The sequence below is a fragment of the Gossypium hirsutum genome, chromosome A09 (genome assembly GCF_007990345.1).
Source record: "Gossypium hirsutum isolate 1008001.06 chromosome A09, Gossypium_hirsutum_v2.1, whole genome shotgun sequence".
NCBI lineage: Eukaryota > Viridiplantae > Streptophyta > Magnoliopsida > Malvales > Malvaceae > Gossypium > Gossypium hirsutum.
In genome coordinates, this window is record NC_053432.1 from 74,634,549 (window position 1) to 74,657,783 (window position 23,235).

Here is a 23,235-nt window from a genome sequence, read left to right on the forward strand (position 1 = left end):
CACTATTTTCGGGTTTTTCCTCCCTCCTTTCGCTTTCCACAGCTTCTTGTGCTAACTTCTTTTCAGATTCCGCTAACACTTTCCCACTCCTTAGTATAACTGCTTTGACATGCTCTCTTGATTTGGTGTTACTATGTAAATTTCCTAGTGGTCTTTCCGAAATCAGTTTGGATAGTTGGCTTATCTAAGTTTCGAGCCCTTGAATCGATGCTTGTTGATTCTTAAGTGTTGTCTCGGTGTTCTGAAAATAGGTTTCTGACACTGAAATAAACTTTGAGAGCATTTCTTCAAGGTTTGGCTTCTTTTCCTATTGGTAGTGTGGTTGTTGGTAGCCCGGAGGATGTTGTGGTCTTTGATTTCCTTGACCGCCCCACGAGAAATTTGGGTGGTTCCTCTAACCTGCATTATAAGTGTTACTGTATGGATTGTTTTGAGGTTGATGATTATTACCCATGTAATTTAATTTCTCGTTATCCATGTTGTGGCCATAAGGTTGGTATTCCGAATGGTTTGTTCCACCGCTACTTGCTTCGCACTGCATTACTGGGTGAACTTGTAAAGAATTAAGAAAACCATCAATCTTTTTATTTTAGAGTTCTACGTGATTAGAGAGTATGGTGACTGAATCGACGTTATAAACGCCGATTGTTTTCGTTGGCTTTGTCCTGATGACTTGCCACTGATAGTTATTCAGTAATATCTCTTCTATAAACTCATAGGCATCCTCCGGTGTTTTATTATTGATGGTTCCGCTAGCAACTGCGTCAACCATTTGCCGAGTCAAAGGATTCAGACCATTGTGAAATGTTTGTACTTGGAGCCAAAGCGGCAACCTATGGTGAGTGCACCTTCGCAAAAGGTCCTTGTATCTCTCCCATGTGTCATAGAGTGTTTCTAAATCCATCTGCACAAAAGAAGAGATATCATTACGTAATTTAGTCGTTTTAGCTGACAAAAAATATTTTAGTAAAAAATTTTCGGTCATTTGTTCCCAAGTAGTAATTGACCCTCATGGTAACGAGTTCAACCACTGTTTAGCTTTGTTCCTCAATGAAAAAGGGAATAACTGAAGACGAATGGCATCATCAGAAACGCCATTGATTTTAAAAGTGTCATAAACTCTAAAAAATTCGCCCAGTGAGTGTTGGGATCCTCAACTTGCAAACCATCAAACTAAACAAACTTCTGTATCGTCTGAATTGTGTTAGGTTTCAGTTCAAAATTATTCGCAGCAATAGCAGGTCTAACTATACTTGACTTAGTTCCTGTTAAAGAAGGTTTAGCATAGTCATACATAATACGTGGAGTAGGATTTTGATTAGCCGCAATTGCAGGAGGTAGCTGATTGCCTTGGTTTTCAGCCATCTCTTCGGTTGGGGGTTGAGTATCGTATTCTTTCTCATTCTCCGTGTATCTTAAGCTTCGCCTTTTTTCTCTTTGGTTTCTACGAACTGTGCGATCGATTTCTTCGTCAAACAGTAATGGTCCCGACGGGTTTCTTCTAGTTATGAACTATGAAAACCTGCCAAGAGAAGAAAAAAGGAAGTTAATAAATAATAAAAAAATTAAATTAAATTGCAAGAAAGATAAATGGCTAAATTAATAAAAATTGAGTGTTCCTAATATTTTAGTTCTCCAGGCAACGACACCAAAAATTTGATCGCGAGGTATTATCCCTATTCAAGACTAATAACGTCTAATCCCTAGATTAAATAACCGAGACTTTTTCTCTAATTAACACTCTAGGGTTGCATTAACTCGATCTATGGATCCCCTTATTAGGTTTCACCCTAATTCGGCAAAATCTTGTCACCCTATTTCTAGGCGCGCAATCAACTCCGCTTAATTATGACAAAAGTACTCTTAGACAGGGTCTATTCCTCCTTTGAAGAGCATGTCTTAAATCAGTATCCTGGGATATCAAAACAAGAATTAAGAACACATAATTAAGAACAAGTTAAATATTTATCATACGATTCAAAAAATAATAACAAGATCCGTCTTAGGTTTCATTCCCCTTAGGTATTTAGGGGTTTTAGTTCATAACTAAATAAGAAAATATCTCAGAATAATAAAGAATACAAAACATAAATAAAACCCAAAACTCCTGAAGGGGAATTAAGGAGAGATCTTCAGTCTTGATGATGAATTCGGTCTCCGAGATGGATCAATCGGCTTTCTTGGAGTAATTTCTTACCCCATCTTCTCTGTCATTTTTCTTCCTCCTCTAGGGTGTATTTATAGGCTTTGGAATGCCTAGAAGCCCTCAAAATTAGCCTTTTCTGAATTAGACTCAACTTGGGCTCGGCAGGGACACGTCCGTGTGCGATTACTTCAAGCCGTGTTCGAGCCTGTTAGAATGGCACGGGCGTATGCTATACCGGTATGAATCGTGCTTCAATTCTTCCAGATTGACACAGTCGTGTGGTCTGCCCATGTGAAGAGGTCTAGGCCGTGATGATTTCTTACTGTGTCCCATTTTCTCTGTTTTTGGCCCGTTTCTCATTTCTTTCACTCTCCTATGCTCTCCTAAGTTTAAAACATGAAATTAAAGCATTAGGAGCATCGAATTCACCAATTCTAATGAGAAATCATCCATAAAATGCATTAAACATTGGGTCAAAATATGTATAATTTACGGTTTATCATAGCTTCGATCTATTCCGCTGGAACTTCAAGAAGATAAGAATTGTGGCTTCGAGCCGCTCCAATGCCATTTCATGGAGAAGAGATTTGTAACTTCGATTTACTCCGCTGGAACTTCAAGGAGATACGAATTGTGGCTTCGAGCCGCTCCAATGTCATTTTAGGGAAAAAAGATATGTAGCTTCGATCTACTCCGTTGAAACTTCAAGGAAATATGAATTGTGGCTTCGAGCCGCTCTAGTGCCATTTCAGGGAGAAAAGATTTGTAGCTTCGATCTACTCCGCTGGAACTTCAATGAGATACAAATTGTAGCTTCAAGCCGCTCCAATGCCATTTCAGGGAGAAGAAATTTGTATCTTCGATCTACTCCGCTGAAACTTAAAGGAGATACGAATTGTGGCTTCCAGCCGCTCTAGTGCCATTTCAGAGAGAAAAGATTTGTAACTTCGATCTACTCCATTAGAACTTCAAAGAGATACGAATTGTGGCTTTGAACCGCTCTAATGGCATTTTAGAGAGAAGAGATTTGTAGCTTTGATCTACTCCGCTAGAGCTTTATGGAGATAAGAATTGTGGTTTCAACCTGCTCTACTACTGCTCAGGGAGACAAGATCTATAATCTTCAGTCTACTCCACTATTGTTTAGTGATATAGGATAGTGGCTTAAATCTGCTCCACTACTGCTTAGGAGACCAGATCTGTAATCTTCAGCCTACTCCACTACTGCTTAGGAAGATAGGATGGTGGCTTAAATCTACTCCACTACTGCTTAGGGAGATAAGATATGTGAATTCACCGATGTTGTTGCACCGTTCTCTAGGGATATGATCTGTAGCATCAATTTCCTATGTTTATACCAAATAATTAGGATGTCATGATCAGAATGAGTCAAATGCTCCTAACTAGATGTGTCATGCATGATATATGAATGCAGAAATGAGAATGATCCTTTTTTAAATGCTTAAGGTATCATCACTCGTTGTTCATCAGGGTATTATTATTGACGTATTATGCTGTCATCTTGTTCGGCTGGTATTCTTGACGAAAAACCCTAAAAAACAATTACATTATGTTCAGCAAGCTTGCCACGCTGTAATTTCAGAATCCCTTCCACTGTACCTTCTCCGACATGAAGTTTGTACCTCCTAGAGGTGATCATGGGCTGGGTTCGGGCCGGACTCAACTAAAAATTTAAGCTTATTCATTGGGCTCGGGCCTGGGCCTAAAATTTTGCCCAAGCCCAACCCAAATAAAAATACTAAAACTCGAGCCCAGCCCGGCCCGACCGTATTTATTTTTATATTATTTTATATAATTTTTAAATATATATAATACATCAAAAATACTAAAAAATCAAAATAAATATTTTTTAACAAATTGAAAATAAATTTTAAAAAATATGCAGACTTAAATAACACTAAGATAGATGTAACTTAACAAGAAAATACCTCTAAAATAATAATAAAATTAACAAATGCCTTTAAAATAATGAAAAAATTAATAATAAAATAAGTTTTATACAATATCCAAATAATAACAACAAAATAGGAGCAACTAATAGTAATATGGTAGCAAAATAGAGAGAAAACAACAAGAAAATAACATTCAAAAACAAAAGAAAAAGCAGAATTTTTTTGTCATTTAATGAATTCGGGCCAGGCCAAGCCACGCCTGGGCCAAAAATACCTTACCAGAGGCCCGACCCATTTTTTAAACGGGCCTCTTTTTTAGTCCAAGCCTATTTTTCGTGCCTATATTTTTGCCCAAATCCTCCCACATTTTGGGCGGGCCTTCGAGCCGGGCCGGGTAGCCTGACCCATGAGCAGGTCTAGTACCTCCCACTGTAATTTCAGGGGAATAACATTTGGTTTCTTCAATCCATCCTGTCGCAACTCAGAGGTATGTGATTTGAATCATCTTCAACCAATTTGATTTGTTACACCATTCCCTGGGTACAATGACCAGATGTATATGCCCGATATTTGCATGAATACAGAGTATCATTTTTCTTTTCCCAAGAATGATCCCATTTTACACTTAGGTTGACATTGCTCATTATTTGTCGAGGTTGTATCACTGATGCAATATCTTTTCTTTTTATTCAACTAATATCTTTGACAGAAAGCCCGAATAAATAATCACGATTTGGGCTATTCTTTCTCAAACATTTCCATCCCTGAGGTTTGGTGAGTTCTAAACAATAATCTTGTTTCAGATTCTTGTATTATTTAGAAGCTTTCAAAGTAATATGCAAAACTCCTTTTATGAAAGTGTTATTAGTCCACTAATCGTTATTTCAATGCAAAATGCTTGAAAAATATCATAACAATAGACCGGAAGGAAATTAATTAAAAGCATAGCTCGAAGCAAGTAAGTTAATCAATGATCGCAAATGCAAAGAAATTTATTGAGACATATCTTGAAAAGAATAAGGTAATCAAAGATAGCAAATTCAAAATGGGTAAAATAGAAAGCTGGGTGCCTTAGATATCGCAGCTTGAGCTTCTCTATACCCACTTTTTGAGGATAATTTTGAGCTTAATCTGTGTTTAGGGGATCCGGAGTACTTTGTCGATGCCCCAAGATGTAGCATACTTCTTCATTGTTAATTCAGGCATAGCAAAACTACTGTATGCCCCACTTTGATCCAAATTTGAACAGCCCTTTTCGGGTTTTCAACTCAAATCTCCTTTGATCTCAAAGCGCTATTTGCGGGTTTTCGCCTTGGCCTCTCCTTTTTCATTTCTTTTTTTTTTGGCGTCCTTTACAGGTTTTCACCTTGGCCTCTCCCCTTTTAGGTAGAATACTCATTGACTAGATTTGAATTCACTGGATTGGGCAAATCTTTACCACCCATCTTAACGTTCCTCCAGAATAGGCCTTCTTTACTACCTAAGGTCCTTCCCAGTTTGGCATCCACTTTCCTCTGAAGACTTTTTGTATATGAAGAATCCTTTTCAAAACTAAGCCCTTCTCATGGAATTCTCTAGGGCAAGCCTTCTTGCCATAAACTTTTATCATTCGTTTTTGATACATTTGACCATGATGGGTACTTTTAAACTCTTTTATTTAATCAAGTTCACTTGATCATATTGAAATTGGATCCACTCTGCTTCATCCAATTCTTTACTCAATTGAAGCTTGGAGAGAAGGAATCTTGACTTCAATGGGCAAAACCGTTTCCAATGCATAAACTAGTAAGAAAGGTGTTACCCCCCAAAAGTCTTGGCCGACGTTCAATAAGCATTAAAACTAAATGGTGACTTCTTATGCCAACATTTACCAGTCTCAGTTATCTTCCACGATTTTTTTTTGCTGCCTTTGCTTCACTGTGATATGGCGTCTGATCTTTGAATAGACTGCACTTTTGACATTGTGAGGTTGTGTATTGTTAGACATGATCCTTTTTTGGCATTCTTTGTCAGCATTTGATCTCTTTCCCTCTTTTTTTGTTTTTTTTATTTTTTTTTAATTTGATAACTGTCAACCTTGTAACATTGGCACATGAAGCTACCTTCACACTATTAGTAAAGTAATCAACGGCCACAAGGATGAATCGGTGTTGGCCAGAAGCTTTTGACGAGATCAGCCTCATAACATCCATGCCCCACACGTAAAAAAATTTGTGAAGAAATGGAGGAGTGACAAAAGTCTTGTCTTCCTCAATCCGGCATTTATGGCATAACTGATGCAATCCCCTTCCATGGTGGACCAGATGTACCCGAACCTAATGATTAACCTGGCCATTATCATGTAGCTTAGGCATATCTTGATGCGATTATGCGAAAACATCTTTGAATTGGGAATAACTCAATGATGTCTCACTTTATCTTTGTGGTGAGCTAGGCTTTGATCATCACTTCTTTCCTAAGCTCGCAATGCCATTGATCTTTTTTAGAGTAGGATCTGTTTTTCATCTTGTTCTACCATCCTTGACAAATCAGGAGATAGACTACAATCTCTATCATCTTCAAGGTCCTAAGATCCCTCTAGACACATATCTTGCTCAAAAGGAGACTCGAAGTTAGTGATAGCATCGCTTATGTCATTGATATCTGGGGACCTGTTATAGGTACGAAGGCAGATTCCAAAGAATAAATGATTCTAAGGATGATTATTTGTATGGTATGATCATGAATGAAAAATATTCAAAAGAATGTCCAAAAAATAAAAGAATCTAAGAATAATTGTTTGTACGGTATGAAACGGAAAGAATAAAAGAATATTTACTCAAAATGATAACAAACATGCATTTTATTGAAATAAAGATTTTGGATATAAGCCTATTTCACAAAAGGATTCTTGTTGCTTCTAGGCTTAAAGCAATAAACGTGTTTTGAATGTTACTCTAGATTAGCTCTAAAAATATAGGGGTTTCTTTCATAGTCTCATGGTTCAAAACACTCCCAAGTATGTAAAGGCAGATGCTCGAAAAATTTTATTCTCGGGTTCTCTCTTCTGATACGTCGTTAATGTTCAGATTTCCTAATATCAGGTCTTGCATTAGAGTCCTGAGCTCGATGTACCCTTAGATCTCATGCCTCTATCCATCACGGAACTCATAATGTTTACCCCTTTAACAGAAAGGTTGGGTAACGAATTTTCTGCACTAGAGGGATCATCGAATTTCATGATACCCAATTTGATAAGTCTTCTGATTAACTTTTTAAAAGTGGTACAGTTCTCGATGGAATACCCCATGATTCCCGCATGGTATTCACATTAGCCGCTTGCATCGTACCATTTAGGGTATGGAGGCTGTATTGGTTCTACGTAAAAAGGGGATACAACATGTACATCAAACAAAATTTGGTACAATTCCCTATATGTGATTGGGATGGATGCGAACTGGGGTTTTTCTGAGTTTGATCTTGGATCGAGTTCTTGCCTTGAGGAGACCTGATGGCTGGTAGTTACCGTCCTTGTCTGGCTTACTGTAATCAGCTCCAAATAACCCTTGTTATACCTACTCGTACTATTCGCTTCTTTTTCCTTCTTTTTCGGGGCCTTTAAAGTCCACTCTCTCCTTTCATTTGTTTCTATTAGAACAACAGGTTGGCTCGATCATCCTTCGAGTTAAAACTTGAACCCATCGAGAAGTTTAACAGTGCTGAGGTATCAGTTTGATATTGGGGTCTGATAATGACGGGTACCCTTTGCGGATGTGTGTCTGGTTGGGTCAGGACACTTATTGGAATAAAACCTGGGGAATAGTTGAGGTCTTCTTTATCATACCCACTGTTGACCACTGGGCCACTCATTTTCTCAAATTCTCCGGCTAGTACCAGGGTTAACTGGTCCATCATATTTCTTTAGAATTCTAGCATTTGTTCCCGCATATATTGTTGAATCTTAGCCAATTGCTCTTGCATCTGTAGTTGCATTTGCTCTATTCTTTCCAATCTTTGGTCCATATCCTTTGTCGGTTCTGAAATAATTTTACCTAATTAGGGTCCTTTTGGGAAAATCTAATACATATAATAAAATGCAATGCAAATACATGATATGCATGCAAAAAGAAAGAGAGGCGTTGATTCTGAATTCAATTCCATTAGAACAACTTTTCTAGAAAACAAATTTCTTTACATAAAATGGATTACATATGCGGCCTTGCCCTCATATTCCTAACGAAGACACCGATCTTTTTCTTCATATCCGGATGTTATGGTCAAATTCTTGCAAATTTTCTGAATGATATCTCTATTATCTCCTTTCTGCTCGATCCAGACCGCGCCCATTGCTAACTTATCCACACGATGTTCGTCAGCTTCTTTAAGACATGATGGCTCTCAAATAATCTATGTTGGCTTGAATCCTCAGGCAATGAAGCAAAGTCGTGTATTCCTTCATGGACTATTAGCCTTCTCTTGTTGTTTACTCGGACCATATTCGAACGGCCGTATTATATTCCACTTTATCAATAAATTCATTCTCCATGACAAGCTTTTCTACTTAGCAATCGAATGTGACTCAACACCTCCTTTCTATGATGAAAATGCAATGCAATCCAAAAAACAATGTTAGCACAGGAGAAATAAACAAAATAGAGTACCTATCTGGGTGACTACTAGAGGTTCAAAGTGGCTTTACCTAGGGTGGGCTCTTAAGGCTTGCTATATGGGGTTTGGTTCTAAAGAAAAGGTACCTGAACTAGCAGATTCCTCAATCCTCACCTGTTATAGGCTCATATGGACTGAGTTCAGTTTAAGGGAATATATTTCCCTACGGCCCTGCAGAGACAAAAATCTCACAAAGACATAGATACGGATGCATCCCGGAAGCAGTCTACTAGCCCATGCGGAGCTGAAAGCCTCACGAAGGCATAGTTTCCCACACTCACCTAAAAGGGTAAGATCGACCAATCATGCAATGCCATATGCAGAAAGATGCCTAAACTCAAACCAACACAACAATTATAAACCATAATGATGAGGATCATAACAAAGACGGGTGAAATACAAAAAAAGATCTCTAAGAGGAAAATGCAATGCAATCCTAAAAGAAACACATCTGTAAAAAAACATAAATGATAAACAGAGCACCTGTTCGGGTGAACCCTAGGGTTTGGAGTGGTTCTAGTTAGGGTTGGCTCTTAGGGCTCATTATATGTGGCTCGGTTTTAGAGTAAGGGTACCTGAACCAGCAGATTCCTCGATTCTCACCCATTATAGGCTCATATGGATTAAGTTCGGTTCAATGGTATACATTTCCTTATGGCTACACGGAGATGAAAATCTTATGAAGACATAGGTACGGATGTATCCCGAAAGCGATCCACTATCCTACATGGAGGTGAAGACCTCACGAAGGAATAGTTTCTAACTCCCACTTAAAAGGGTAGATCAAAAGATCATGCAATGTGATATGCAAAACTATTTAAAGACTCGAACCAACGAAGCAAGTATTATAACATAAACAACAAAGATAACAATGAAATGCAATGAAAGGATCGTATTTTAAATCGAATTTTCAATTTCGATGAAAAGACATAAATTAATCAATTTACGACTTGACTCTCTTATTGTTCCCCAGTAGAGTCTCTAAGCTGTCAAAACCATTTTTTTTAAAAACGAGGTCGACTATGATTTTGAAAATGAAAACGAACATAGGAGTCGCTACCAATCTTTTTTGTTTAGGTGTGATCGAATCACCTAAAAATTTGGCCATTTTAATAAAAAATTTCAATTTACTAAAACAACGATTTTGGTCTATGAAATTTGAGAAAATGAGTTCGGGAGTCGGTTACGTACGAGGGAGGATTAGCACCCTCGTAACGCCCAAAATTGGTACCTAATTGATTAATTAATGTCTTAATGTCAAAATTTAAAAAAAAACTCAAAAAGAATTAAAAATACGATCCTCTCTTTTTTAATGTTGATTTTTTACGAAGAATTTGTTTGCGTAAATCGAAACAGATGTTAAAGACCTTCTTGTCTCGAAGTAATAAAATGCCACATCCAGTAAGTTAGGACACAATATTTTAAAACATCGAGAATAAGCTTGTCTTTTGATTTTCAAAATTCATGCGTTTTAATTTCAAAAGGTTATTCGGTCATTTGGATCAAACAAAGAAAATCGAAACCCAGCACGTTAGGGCACGATCTCTAGAATCTCCAAACACGGAATATTGCCTTTATTTTATTAAAAACCTCCTTTTTTGTGTATTTGAGTAAGAATTAATGTAATCTCTAAAATGATATACGTTTAATTGATTCGAGTATAGTATCAAATATGACTGAAACATAAAAATATTATCATGTTTTACGAACGATGATGTGACATTTATTCACGATAAACTAATAATGCATGAAAATATAATGATAATAGAAAATTATGACAACAATATGCATGAAATAAAATAATAATAATAATAATAATAAAGTAGATAAATAGTGGAGTAATAATAACAATAATAAAAGGTAAAATAAAATAAAAAGTAGAAAGGCTAAAATGTTAAAATGATGTATAATAATTAAATAAATAAAGGAATACTAATGAAATAATGGGGTTAATTCGAAGGAAAGAAAAACGAAAGATAATGCATGATCATAAAAGAAGCATCACAATAGAATGCCTAAAATAAAAAAAGAACAAAACTAATAAATGAACAAGTATACGCTAAAATAAAATAAAATAAGAACAAAATAATAAAAGACAATGATAAATAAAACGTACCCATAATAAATAATTAAATAATTAAATAAACGAATACTCGGTAGAAAACAAAAATGATAAAGGATCGATTCGAAAAGCACGAAATCTCATAGGGACTTATTAGGAAATTGTTCCTTTCGCCCTCTAAATGCACCGTTTCTAGAACCACCGAACAGTTGAAGGACCAGAGTGAAAAAAAGATAAAAGTACATGGGCAGATTTAAAAAGAAAGAAATAATAAAGTAAGGACTGTATTAAAAAACTCTTAAAAAGTGGAAGGACTTGAAGCTCAAAAAACCCAAAACTTGGAGACGCGCGGATCCTGAGGAAGCAGGTCGAGTTGGCCCGTTTTGCGTCAAAACAACACCGTTTAGTGCCCGGAGTTAACGCACAAAACGGTGCCGTTTTACAAGCTATATAAATTTTATTTTTTTTGACAAAAATTCATTCTGTTTTCGGCATTTTTTTTAAATTTAGAAGTTCTCTCGGTCTCTCTCTCTCTCTCTCTCTCTCTCTCTCTCTCTCTAGACGAAGCCCCAAAGTCCGGCCAAGGACCGTCGATCGTCCACCGTGCCGTTGACCACCACGCACGGTGGCCGGAGTTCAAAAGGTAAATTTTCTCTCTTTTTTTTATATATATCTGATATATATATAATAGTTTTTTTTTAAAAAAAGCAAATATAAAAATATAAGTATATGCATATGTATATGCAGTTTCGAAAGAAAAAAAAATAGAAGGATGATAACCTTGAATCAATCTCCTCTGTTTTTATTTTCCAAAAATCCCCCCATAACTGATTTTTCGAGGCTTTTATAGCCTAATATATTACAATAATTTACTATTTCTTTGTCTTATTTCTCTGCTCTGTTGTCTCTGTTGCGTGTCCTCTTTTCTTGCTTGTTTGCAAGTGTGGCAGAGGAGTTGGTGGGCAGCAACGGAAGGTGCGAAGGTTGTTGATACGGCGCACATGGGCAGCGGCGCATAGGGACCTAGGGTTTTTTTGCCTAGTTGATAGTGTTTAGGTTTTGGGCCTTTTGGTCCCCATAGGTTTGGGCGTAGTTGGGTTGTCCGGGATTGGGTTTGCAAGTTGTAAAAGGACTGTTAATAATTGTTTATTGGGCTCGGGCTAATTTGGGCATTTACACATATTATGTCATTTTTTTGTAGTTTTATTTTTCATTGTGACATTGAAGGTTAAAATAATAAGAAAATATGAAAATTGTTATCTTGGATTTTTAATTTTTCTGTTTTTATATATTTTCAATTAAAATTAACTAGTATTTTTTTTAACATTTTAGATGAAAGGGTAAAAAACAAAAAAAAACAAAAACTATAAAAAAATAGTTAAGATGCAAAATAATAATTCAAACATTAAGATGAAAAATAAGAATTCTAGATCACATAAAATCATGATAAAAAAAGTGTCAAACAATTATATCTCAAATTAAACGGATACCCAAACATTAAAAAAAAAGAAGAAGAAGAAGAAAGAAATGAAACATAAAGGGTATTTTAAAAAAAAAAACAAACCTAGTATAAATAATATATATTCAAATAACTATTATCATAATTAACTATTACAAATTATAATCCAACTGATAACAAAAAATATTTAAACAAGACCTATACATAAGAAAATTTAAAAATATAATAAAATCTGAACCAAAAATTAATATATTATTTACAAAGAATAGGGTTGAACTTAAATATCAAAATTACATATGAACTTTGATTTAATATGTAATTTGATACATGAACATTGATTTTGTGCAATAATACACTTTAAACTTTAATTTTTGTTCAAATATATGTATAAAACTTTAATTTTAATTCAATTTTACACATTTAAATAAATAAATACATCAATTTATTTTTATATTAGATAAATATAATTATTAGTATATGTGATATGTAAATGTAAAATAGAATTATTTCGATAATGTGTTAATTTTTTACAAAAATTAAATCAAATTAAAATGTTGTATATATCATTACATATTATACCATTATTTATATATAAATTTAAGGTTTATCCTACTTAAAAACTCAAAATTTTCAAAACCTCAACAATTTGTGCGTGAAAGATATAGATATGTTTGTCGTAAAATTTCTAGCTTAAAATAGTGGACAAATTTTATCCTCGATTTCACTGCAAGTATAACATTAATTATACCTGTCTAAGCTTTTATATTTGTGGTCACTCTTGATAAGAAAATGTTGAATGCGGGGTTAAATGTTGCATAGGGTTCTTAAAATTCTAATTGTTTGACGAAATTTTTGACAAAATCACACGACTCATATCATTTACTGTCACTATTTTGTCGGTAATAACTAGAAAATAAAAATTTCGAATTAATTCAATTATAATCGGATTTGTTTCATCTAATCAGGAGCGAAGCCAGAACAAAATTTTAGGGATAGATAAAATTTTAATTTTTTATAGTTTATATCTTTATAATTTGTAAAAGATTAAATCAAATTTTTATAATTTTAAGGGGGCTAAAGTGTAATTTTACCTTTAGTAATTTAAAACTTTTAAAAAAATTTAAGTGCCAAAAGAACAATTTTACATTTTAGGGGAGGCCGGGGCCCATGCCAGCCGGCTTCGCCCCTGCATCTAATGGATAGTCGAAAGAAGAAAGAAGGAATTGGGACAGTGACCTATCTAGAGGGCTGGTAGGGTTTTTAAAATGAAAAATTATCTATTTAAATTTTTATTAAAAATTTTAAAATTTTAAATTAATAAAAATAAAATAATATTTTAATTTCTTAAAAATAATAGAAATTTGATTTAATTTTATAAAAATTATAATGATAAAAATTATTAAAAATTAAAATTTTAATTTCGGCCGTAAGTGCTTTTTTTTTTTAAGGAGCAAAGGACATTTTCGGATTCCATTGGCTTTCATTAGGACAATTTTAGTATTTGTATATTTACTTATTTAGGGTTTATTTGTTTAAGACTTTTGAAGTAACATTCTTTTCTTCGAATCGACACTCAAAAAGCTAAATTTTACTTAGATTTAACCATAGACAAAAATATTACATTGGAACACTTTATTTGATTAGATCATATAGAGATTCAAACATGATAAATTCTTACTTAGATTTTTTTAAGGGAAAGTTTAATCATGATATTTTAGAGGAATGACTCCATAATTAAATAATATTGTAATTAATAAATGGAGAGTTAGAACTTAATTACAAATTATTTAAGCCCTAATTATACATGTCAAATTGATTCCTCTGCTAGCTTGATATAACTCAAAATAGATTGCATGTAGAACCAATACTTTGAAATTAATGAAAATGATGATTAACATAAATAGGTTAATGCATTACTATCTACAGTGAATGTATTTTCTCGCTAAGTACTAAAAATAACTTAAAGATTAATTAATTTATTCAAATTATTATTTAATTAATTGAAATTAAATAACTGAAATTTGAAGTAGAAATTAAATTAATTAATCATCACAATTTTATTGAATATGACATGTAATGGGCCAAAATTGCCCAGCCTAAATACAAACCCAAAACCCAAAATGAAACTAACCCAATTACATGAGACAGGCCCAATACCCATGGCCCAAAATCTAAATCTAATCGGCTAACCTAGGGAAACTTAGGTCACCCACGCCACAATCCCCACGTCGGCACTCCACGCACGATCCCCGTGTGCCCCGCTCCATGCTCGCGCCCGTGCTCCACGCCCCTCGTTCTCCACAACTTCATGGCCTGCGAGTTGGACAAGGAAACAGCAGAAACTGCTTGTATGTTGGCTATAAAGCCTTCGATTTTTAATTGTAAAGGGACGGGTTTTTTTTTTCAGAGAAATAGAACACATATTGAAGAAATCATTCTCGCAAATATACAAAAATCAATAAAAGCAGTAGAATACATTTCAAAGGTTTATCACTGTTTTTTTCCCCATTTTTATTTTTTCATTCAAATTCGCATTATAAATACGAAATATAAGAGTAAGTGGGAGAAGCTCACCGGAGTTGCATCGCGCTCGCACCACTGGAGGGCCCTGCTTCGTTGGTCGCAAGCGATTTTCGAAGAAGTTGAAGGCTTGGCATAAGCCTTTCGACGAGGAGCAGAGGGGAGAGCAAAAGGGGGTTCTCAAAATTTAGGGTTGTTTTTTAAACAAAGGGTAAAATGGTTTAAAAAATGGGTTAAGTAATTGGAATAAAACAGCACCGTTTGGTGTTGGACCCACACAATTTGGCTTAAAGTGGGGGATTTTCTCATTGAGTCCTCCCCTTTTGCGCTGAGTTGTAATTAAAACTTGTTTAGATTTTCCTTGTTTTTTTAAATTGTCCCTGGAACTTGCACGCCATTTCAATTTAGCCCGCGCCTGGGCACAACATTTTGGGATTTGGACCATTTGCGCTTTCGGTCCCCGCGCACTTGCGCGCATTGCGCTTTGGCCCTTATCTCACTTTCCATCTTTTTTATTTATTAATTGTCTCTTTAGGTTTGCTCTTATTCCAATTAAGTTTTAGTTCATATCTTATTTTATTTTATTTTATATATATTATTTTAATATATACTATTTTGAATTATTTTATTGATTTTGCACTGTTCCAGTTTGCCATTTTATACTTTTTATTTTTGTTTTTCTCTCCTAATTGTTTTATTTCACAATTTATTTATTTTAAAGTCTTCTTTTATATTCTTCTGTGTTCTAACGATATTTTTATGCTATTGTACATACATTTACATTTTTTTTAAAATTCTAAATATATATCATTGTTCATACTGTTTTATGTAAATATTGTTCTTTTAAATGTATTTATATGTATATATATCTTCTTTCGAATTTATTTATGTATATATTATTGACATTAAGTTTTTTTTCATGTATATTATGTATTTAGATAGATATATATTATTTTGTATATCATTTTCTTTTTTACATACATTATTCATTTAGAAATTTCATTTATACATTTCTTTTATATATATTATTATCTTTATTTTCTTGGTCTATTTTAAACTTTCATGTAGATTACTTGTTCCAAGTTTTATGTATATTGTTTGCATATTGATAATCCTAAATTGCATTTCCTTTGTATCAGTCATTTCTTTATTTGCTTTAGAAAACTTGTTATATATTATTTGTGTTAATTTACTTGATATGTCTTTAAGTTCGCTTTTAATTCATTAGATGTTAATATTGGTATATGTATAATATATGATATGTTGCCGTTGTACGCGCCCAAATTCGTTCCTTTCAAAATTCCATATTATGACTATTCATTTGTATAATATTTTATCCATGTATATAGACTTTGTTTTTCATATATTATCGCATTGTGGCTCAAATTTCAGCATTTTAATCGATATTGGTCGTCTCATTTTTATTCCAAATAAACCAAATAAAAAGCATTTTGAGTCAGTCTTATAATATATCAATTTTAAAAAAACTTCTAAAACAAAGGCAATGTTTGGCTTTTGGAAATTTGGGAAATCGTGCCCTAACGTACTGGTTTTCGTTTTTCTGCTTGCCCAAAATAGTCAAATATTCCTTTAAAATTTCATTCATGTTTTCTAAATTTTAAAATAAGGTAATGTTCTATGTTTGGAAATTTGAGAAATCGTGCCCTAACATGCTAGGTTTCGTTTTTTCGTTGGGCCAAATAATTGAATACCCTTTTCGTTGCGTTTTGGAAGTCATGAGGTGATCTCAGTTTTTAGAGGCTTAAAATATCGTGTCCTAACGTGCTAGATGTGATATTTTAATTTTTTGGAACGAGTGAATCTTAAAATCCAATTCGAGTTGATCACACATTTTAGAGGAATCGTATTTTGGCAATTTTTCTTTAAGTTTTCAACGATAAGACATTAAATAATCAATTGGTACCAATTTTGGGCATTACGAGGATGCTAACCCTTCCTTGTGCGTAACCGACTCCCGAATCATTTCTCTCAATTTTCGTAGACCTAAAATTATTGTTTTAATAAATTAAATGTTTTATTAAAATGATCAATCTCAAGGTGATCCGATTACACCTCAAAAAGATCGGTGGCGACTCCATAATTCGTTTTTAAAGTTGATTTCCATTTTTTTCAAACTTTTAAAAATGGTTTCGACAACTTGGCGACTCCACTAGGGACCAATAAGAGACTCAAGCCGTAAAATTGATTATTTTTTGTCCTTTTGTCGAAAATTAAAAGTTTAGTTTTTAAATACACGATCCTCATTGCATTTCATTGGTGTTATGGTTTCCATCATTTTATTCATGTTTTTGAGTTTTTATGTCCCCTCACATTGCATATTGCATGACCGTTGTGGTCACACCTCTTAAGTGGGAGTAAAAAGCTATGTCCTCGTGAGGTTTTCACCTCCGCATGGTCATAGGGAAATGTATTCCCCTAAACTAAACTCGATCCACATAAGCCTATAATGGGTGATGATTAAGGAATCTGCTGGTTCAGGTACCCTGTCTTTAGAACTAAATCGCATATAGCGAGTCTTAAGAGCCTACCCTAGGTAGAGCCACTCCAAAACCTAGTCATTACCCAAATAGGTGTTCTATTTGCTATTTATTTCTTCTGTACTAACGTATTTTGTTTGTTTTGCTTATGACTGTATTGTATTACATCATTATAGAAAGGAGATGTTGATTCATATTTGATTGCTAAATAGAACAGTTTGTCATAAGAAAATGAATTTCTTGATAAAGTGGATTATAATACGGTTGTCTGAATATGGTCCACGTAAACACAACGGAAGAAGGTTGATAGTTCGCGGAGGAAAACAAGACTTTACTTGAGGATTCAAGTCGATAGAGATTATTCGAAAGACGTCACGTCTCAACTTTCTTAAAGGATCTAACAAACATTGCGAGGATAAGTGACTATTAAGTCGCGGCCTGAATCAAGCAAAAGGAGCTAGTGGGAGCATCTATTGGAAGCTTGCGAGATTTAACTTTTACAAAGAAAAGAAATCGGTATCTTCGCTTGGAACATGAGGGCAATGCCGCATATGTAAATCCGTTTTATGTAAAGGGATTTGTTTTCTAGAAAAGTTGTTCTAATAGAATTGAATTCAGAATCAACACCATTCTTTCTTTTGCATTCATTCTATGCATTTGCGTAGCATTGCATCATTTGCATTAGATTTTCACAAAAAGACCCTAATTAATTGAAATCGTTTCAGTTAATCTGGAAACTAATAAAAACTTACCAACCAAGCATCGTTACGGTACCTGTGCTAAGACAAAAGATATGGACCAAAGATTGGAAAGACTTAAACAACTTCAAAGAGAGATACATGACCAGTTACAAATGCAAATGCAAGAACAACTGATGAGGATACGGCAAGATATGAGAGACCAAGTGCAAGAGTCTCAAAGGAATATGATGAACCAATTGTCCCAATTGCTGACTAAGGGGCTAGAAAAAAGGGAAATTTCCATGATCAATGTTGGGGTGGACAATGAGGAGCCTCTCTATCCTCTGGGTTTCACTTCGTCAAATGCACAAGCATGTTCGTAAGGTGTACCAATTATCAAAACTCAGCAATATCAAGCCAATACCTTAGCAGCAGTGAATTATTTGATAGGCTCAGGCTCCAATCCGTGAGGCAATCCAACTACTCCTATAGTTCCTGATTTGAACGAAATGGAAAAAGTAAAGATGAAACTGCCAAAACAACTCGAGGATCGGTATAGGCGGTTAGAGGAAAAATTCAAGGCGATGAAATATACTGATGATTATCGTGGAATTGACGCCAGGGATTTGAGCTTGGTTCTAGACTTAATACTTCCTTACAAGTTCAAAATGTCTAAATTTGAAAAATATAATGGGACTATCTGTCCCGAAGCTCACATCACCATGTTTTGCAGACGAATGATTGGGTATGTCAATAATGACCAATTATTGATTCACTATTTCCAATAAAGTCTGGTTGGGGCAGCATCCAAATGGTACAACCAATTGAGCCATACCCAGATCAATTCATGGAAAGATCTAGCACAAGCTTTCATGAAACAGTATAGTCATGTGACGGACATGGCACCAGATAGAATTACCCTACAGAATATGGAAAAGAAGCAGAGTAAGAGCTTCAGGCAATATGCCCAAAGATGGAGAGAGGTAGCAACACAAGTCCAATTGCCTCTCTTGGAAAATGAGACCACAATGCTTTTCATCAATACTCTAAAAGCCCCGTTCATTGACCCTATGTTGGGAAGCACTACTCTGAGCTTTTTAGATATAGTAATGTCCGGTAAGATGACTGAAAATGCGGTAAGAAGTGAGAGGATGATGTGGCAGAAAGCATTAAAAAGTCAACTCCGAGAGACAAAGAGAATGAAGTGAATATCGTGAGCATGCCTTCCAAATTGGTCAGCATAGACCAGTCGAGGGCTGTAACCACTAGCTATCGAGGCTCTTCAAGGAAGGAATTTAACTCGAGGCCAAATACAGAAAAGCTCCGGTTTACACCTATCCCGATGTCATAAAAGGAGCTGTATCAGAACCTTTTTGATGTGCATGTGGTGTCTCCGTTCTACTCAGAACCCATGCAACCTCTATTCCCAAAATGGTATAATGAGAATGCTCAATATGAGTACCATGCGGGAATAGCGGGGCACTCAATCGAAAACTGCACTACGTTTAAAAAGTTGGTTGAAAGGTTCATTGAAATGGGAATTGTGAAGTTTGACAAGTCCTCAGAACCTAATCGCTCTGATAATGAAGTAAATGTGACATTTGAAGGTGGGGGCAAAAGGGTTGTGATGCCTTGAACAAGTCAAAAGTGGAAGGAATATCGGGGATTCTGAATGACATATCTGAAGAGAAAATCGGGGAATAAAAGTTTCTAAACCTTTATGTACTTGGGGGGTTTTGAATAATGGGACTGTGGAAGAGATCCCTGTCTTTTTAGAGCTAATCTAGAGTAATATTCAAAATGCACTTGTTGCTTTAAGCCTAGGGGCAATAAGAATCCTTTTGTGACATAGGCTTGTGTCCAGAATTTTTATTTCAATAAAATGCATCTTTTTAAGCAAATACTCTTTCATTCTTTCCATTTCATAGTATACATTCTTTTGTTCTTTGGACTGTATTTTAAATATTATTTTATTCTTTATGATTATATCATACAAATAATCAGCCTTAGAATTATTTATTCTTTAGAAATATGTCTTTGTACTTACAATAGGTTCCTAGATATCAATGACATGAGCAACGCTGTAACTGACTCTCTTTTAGGGTGAGATATGTGTTTAAGCGGATTTCAAGACTTTGAAGATGATAGAGATTGTAGCCTATGGCCTAATTTTTTCAAGGATGACAGAACAAGATAAAACACAGATCCTACTCTACAAAGGGTCAGTGGACATTGTGAGCAGGAGGCAAAGATCGGAGCTTGAGTCACCGCAAAGACAAAGCGAATCGTCATTTAATTATTCCAAGTATTAAAAGATGTTTTTGCATGACCATATCAAGATATACCTGGAGATGCAAAAAAATGTCTATACGGATGTTAGAAGGACATATGTTAATGGTTTCACAGTAGCCACACTAATCATGAGGTTTGGGTACTATTGAGACAAGATTCATGTACCTTATTCATTTCTTCACAGACTTCTTCTATGTGGGGCACGGATGTTATCAGGACCATTCTAGTCTAATATACATTGATTTATCTTGGTAGTCGTCGATGACTTTATGAAAAGGGTGAGGGTCGTTTCATATGCCAATATTACGATGTCGGTAGTCGTCAAATTTTAAAAAAAGTGCCGACAAGTAATGTGAGAAAAGATCGTGTCTAATACAGCTGCACAATGTCAAAAGTTTACAGTTTGTTCAAAGATCAGATGCCATATCCTAATACAGCAAAGGCAGCCAAAAAGAAAGAAACAAAAAGTGAAAGAAAAAATAAAAACAAAAACAACAAAAAGAGATTGTGGAATGTGATCGAGACTTGTAAAGATTGTCATGAAGAAGTTACCATTTACCCTCTATATTTTTCAAACGTCGGCTAAGACCTTAATCAGGGCAATGCCTTTCTTATTAGTTTGTGGAATGGAAGCGTTTTATCCATTATTTCTTTTCTCTGAATCAGAACTAAAGTTGGATGAGGTTGAATGGATCCAATCCCGATATAATTAGTCAAGTTTGAAGGATATTCGTCACAGTTAGATGATGTATGCTTACGACAAAAGGGGGTTCATCCTAGAGAATTGGGGACTTGGAATTGAAGAAGATCCTTTCTATACAAAATAACTTTAGAGGAAAGTGGATGCCAAATTAGGAAAGACCTTATGTAGTAAAGAAGGCCTATTCTAGAGGAGCATTGATATTGTCTGAGATGGATGGCAAGGACCTGCCTAATTTGGTGAACTCGGATTTAGTTACAGTTAACAGTTTAAAAAAAACACCAAAGAAAAGAAAAAGAAACAGGAGAGGCCAAGGCGAAAACCCACAAAGGGCTCCTTGAGACCAAAGGGGATTTTGAGTTGAAAACCGTAAAAGGGCAGCTCAAATTTGGATCAAAGTGGGGCATACAATAGTCTTGCTATGTCTGAATTAACAATGAAGAAGTATGCTACGTCTTGGGGCATCGACGAAATACTCCGAATTCCCTAAACACAAATTGAACTCAAAATGGTCCTCAAGAAGTCAGTACAAAGAAGCTCAGGCTGCGATATCTAGGACATCTAGTTTTCCATTTTGCCAATTTTAAATTTGCTATCTTTGATACATCTTAATAAATTTCCTTCTATTTACGTTTGTTATCTTTTGAGCTATGCTTCCAGTTATTTTCTGTCTTATCTATTGTTATGATCTTTTTCAAGCATTTTGCATTGAAATAATGATTAATGGACTAATAATACCTTCACAAAAGATGTTCTGCGTATTACTCTGGAAGTTTCTAAATGGTGCAGGAACATGAAACTGAACTTTTTTTTAGAACTTGCCCAACTTAAGGGTTGGAAATATTTGAATCCAAATTGAGATTATCTCTTCGGATTTTCAGTCAAAGATATTGGTTGAATAGGAAGAATATGGCATCAATAACAGAAATAAGCAATGTCAACCTAGACATAAGGATATTCCTCATTCATGCAAATATCAAGTGTACACATCTGGTCATGACACCCAAGGGGTGGTGTAATGGACCGAATTGATGAAAGATTCAGGTCCTATACTCCTGAGTTGTAGAATAGGGTTTGAAGATGATACAAACCTTAGGTCCCAAAAGTACAGTGAAATGGACCCTAAAGTTGCAATAGGGCAAACCAACTGAGCAGAATGGGGGTTTCTACAGGTCTTCTATTGGAAAATACTGGCTGAGCAAGAAAGCAGCATAATACGACAGTGATAAAACTCTGATGAATAACGAGTGATGATATTTTAAGCTTTTAAAAAAGGAATCATTCTCATGACATTTTTACATTCATATCATTCATAGCGTATTTGATTAAGGGCATCTGATTCATTTTGATCATAGCATCTTAATCATTTGGCATAAACATAGGCATAAGAAACCAAGTCTACAGGGCATGTTCCCCAAAGGATAGTGTAGTGACATCGGTGAATTCACAAGTCTTATTTTCTTGAGGTAGCAAAGAAGCAGACTGAAAATTACAAATCTTATCTCCATGTATCGGCTATGGAGTAGATCAAAAATGGCGGGTCTTATCTCCATGTATCGGCTATGGAGCAGATTTTAGTTACCAGCCTTATCTCTGTGAGGTAGCAAGAGAGCAGGTTAAAAATCCAGGTCTTATCTTCCTGAGGTAGCAAGGAAGCAGGCTAAAAATTACAGATCTTATTTCCATGTATCGGCTATAGAGCAGATTTTAGCCACCGGCCTTATCTCTCTGAGGTAGCAAGAGAGCAGGTTGAAGATACGAGCCTTAACCCCCTAAGCAGTAGGGTAACGGGCTGAAATTTACAGATCTTATCTCTATGTATCGGCTATGGAGTAGATTTTAGCCACCGACCTTATCTCTATGAGGTAGCAAGAGAGTAGGTTGAAGATATGAGCCTTAACCCCCTAAGAAGTAAGGTAACAGGCTATAAAATACAGATCTCCCTTAAACAGTAGCAGAGCGGATCAAAGACAGTGAGCCTTAACCCCCTAAGCAGTAAGGTAACAGGTTGAAAATGTAACAGCCCGATTTTGGGCCTAGTCGGAATAGTGGTTTCGGGACCACTATTCCGAGGCCAGAGAAAATTATTTTAGTATTATTTTATGTGTTATAATATGATTTTATAAGTGCATGTTAATTTTGGTATATTAATTTTTGCGATTTCTAGTCCAATTTCGAAAAAGGACTAAATCGCGTAAAAAGTAAAAGTTGCGTTTTAATACCTAAAGGTGTTAAATTGCCTTGTATCTTAAATTGGGGGTTTTTTAAGTGAAATTAGGCCATTGAAAGTGTGATGGCCGGCCATGGGAGACAAAATA

The 23,235-nt window shown here is 35.1% G+C and overlaps 2 long non-coding RNA genes and 1 other non-coding gene across 3 annotated transcripts; 2 read left to right on the forward strand and 1 right to left on the reverse strand.

The window, feature by feature from the left end:
• Nucleotides 1-830: 830 nt before the first annotated feature.
• Nucleotides 831-937, forward strand: LOC121206876 (small nucleolar RNA R71). Its single transcript, XR_005902048.1, has one exon. It is a non-coding gene; the product is annotated as a small nucleolar RNA R71 (small nucleolar RNA).
• A 10,361-nt stretch (nt 938-11,298) lies between these two features.
• Nucleotides 11,299-12,021, forward strand: LOC121206191 (uncharacterized). The gene is made up of 2 exons (XR_005901222.1): nt 11,299-11,411; nt 11,711-12,021. It is a non-coding gene; the product is annotated as an uncharacterized lncRNA (long non-coding RNA).
• A 2,244-nt stretch (nt 12,022-14,265) lies between these two features.
• On the reverse strand, nt 14,266-15,402 carry LOC107943576 (uncharacterized). The gene is made up of 2 exons (XR_001696029.2): nt 14,802-15,402; nt 14,266-14,540 (listed from the first exon to the last, which is right to left on the reverse strand). It is a non-coding gene; the product is annotated as an uncharacterized lncRNA (long non-coding RNA).
• Nucleotides 15,403-23,235: the final 7,833 nt, after the last annotated feature.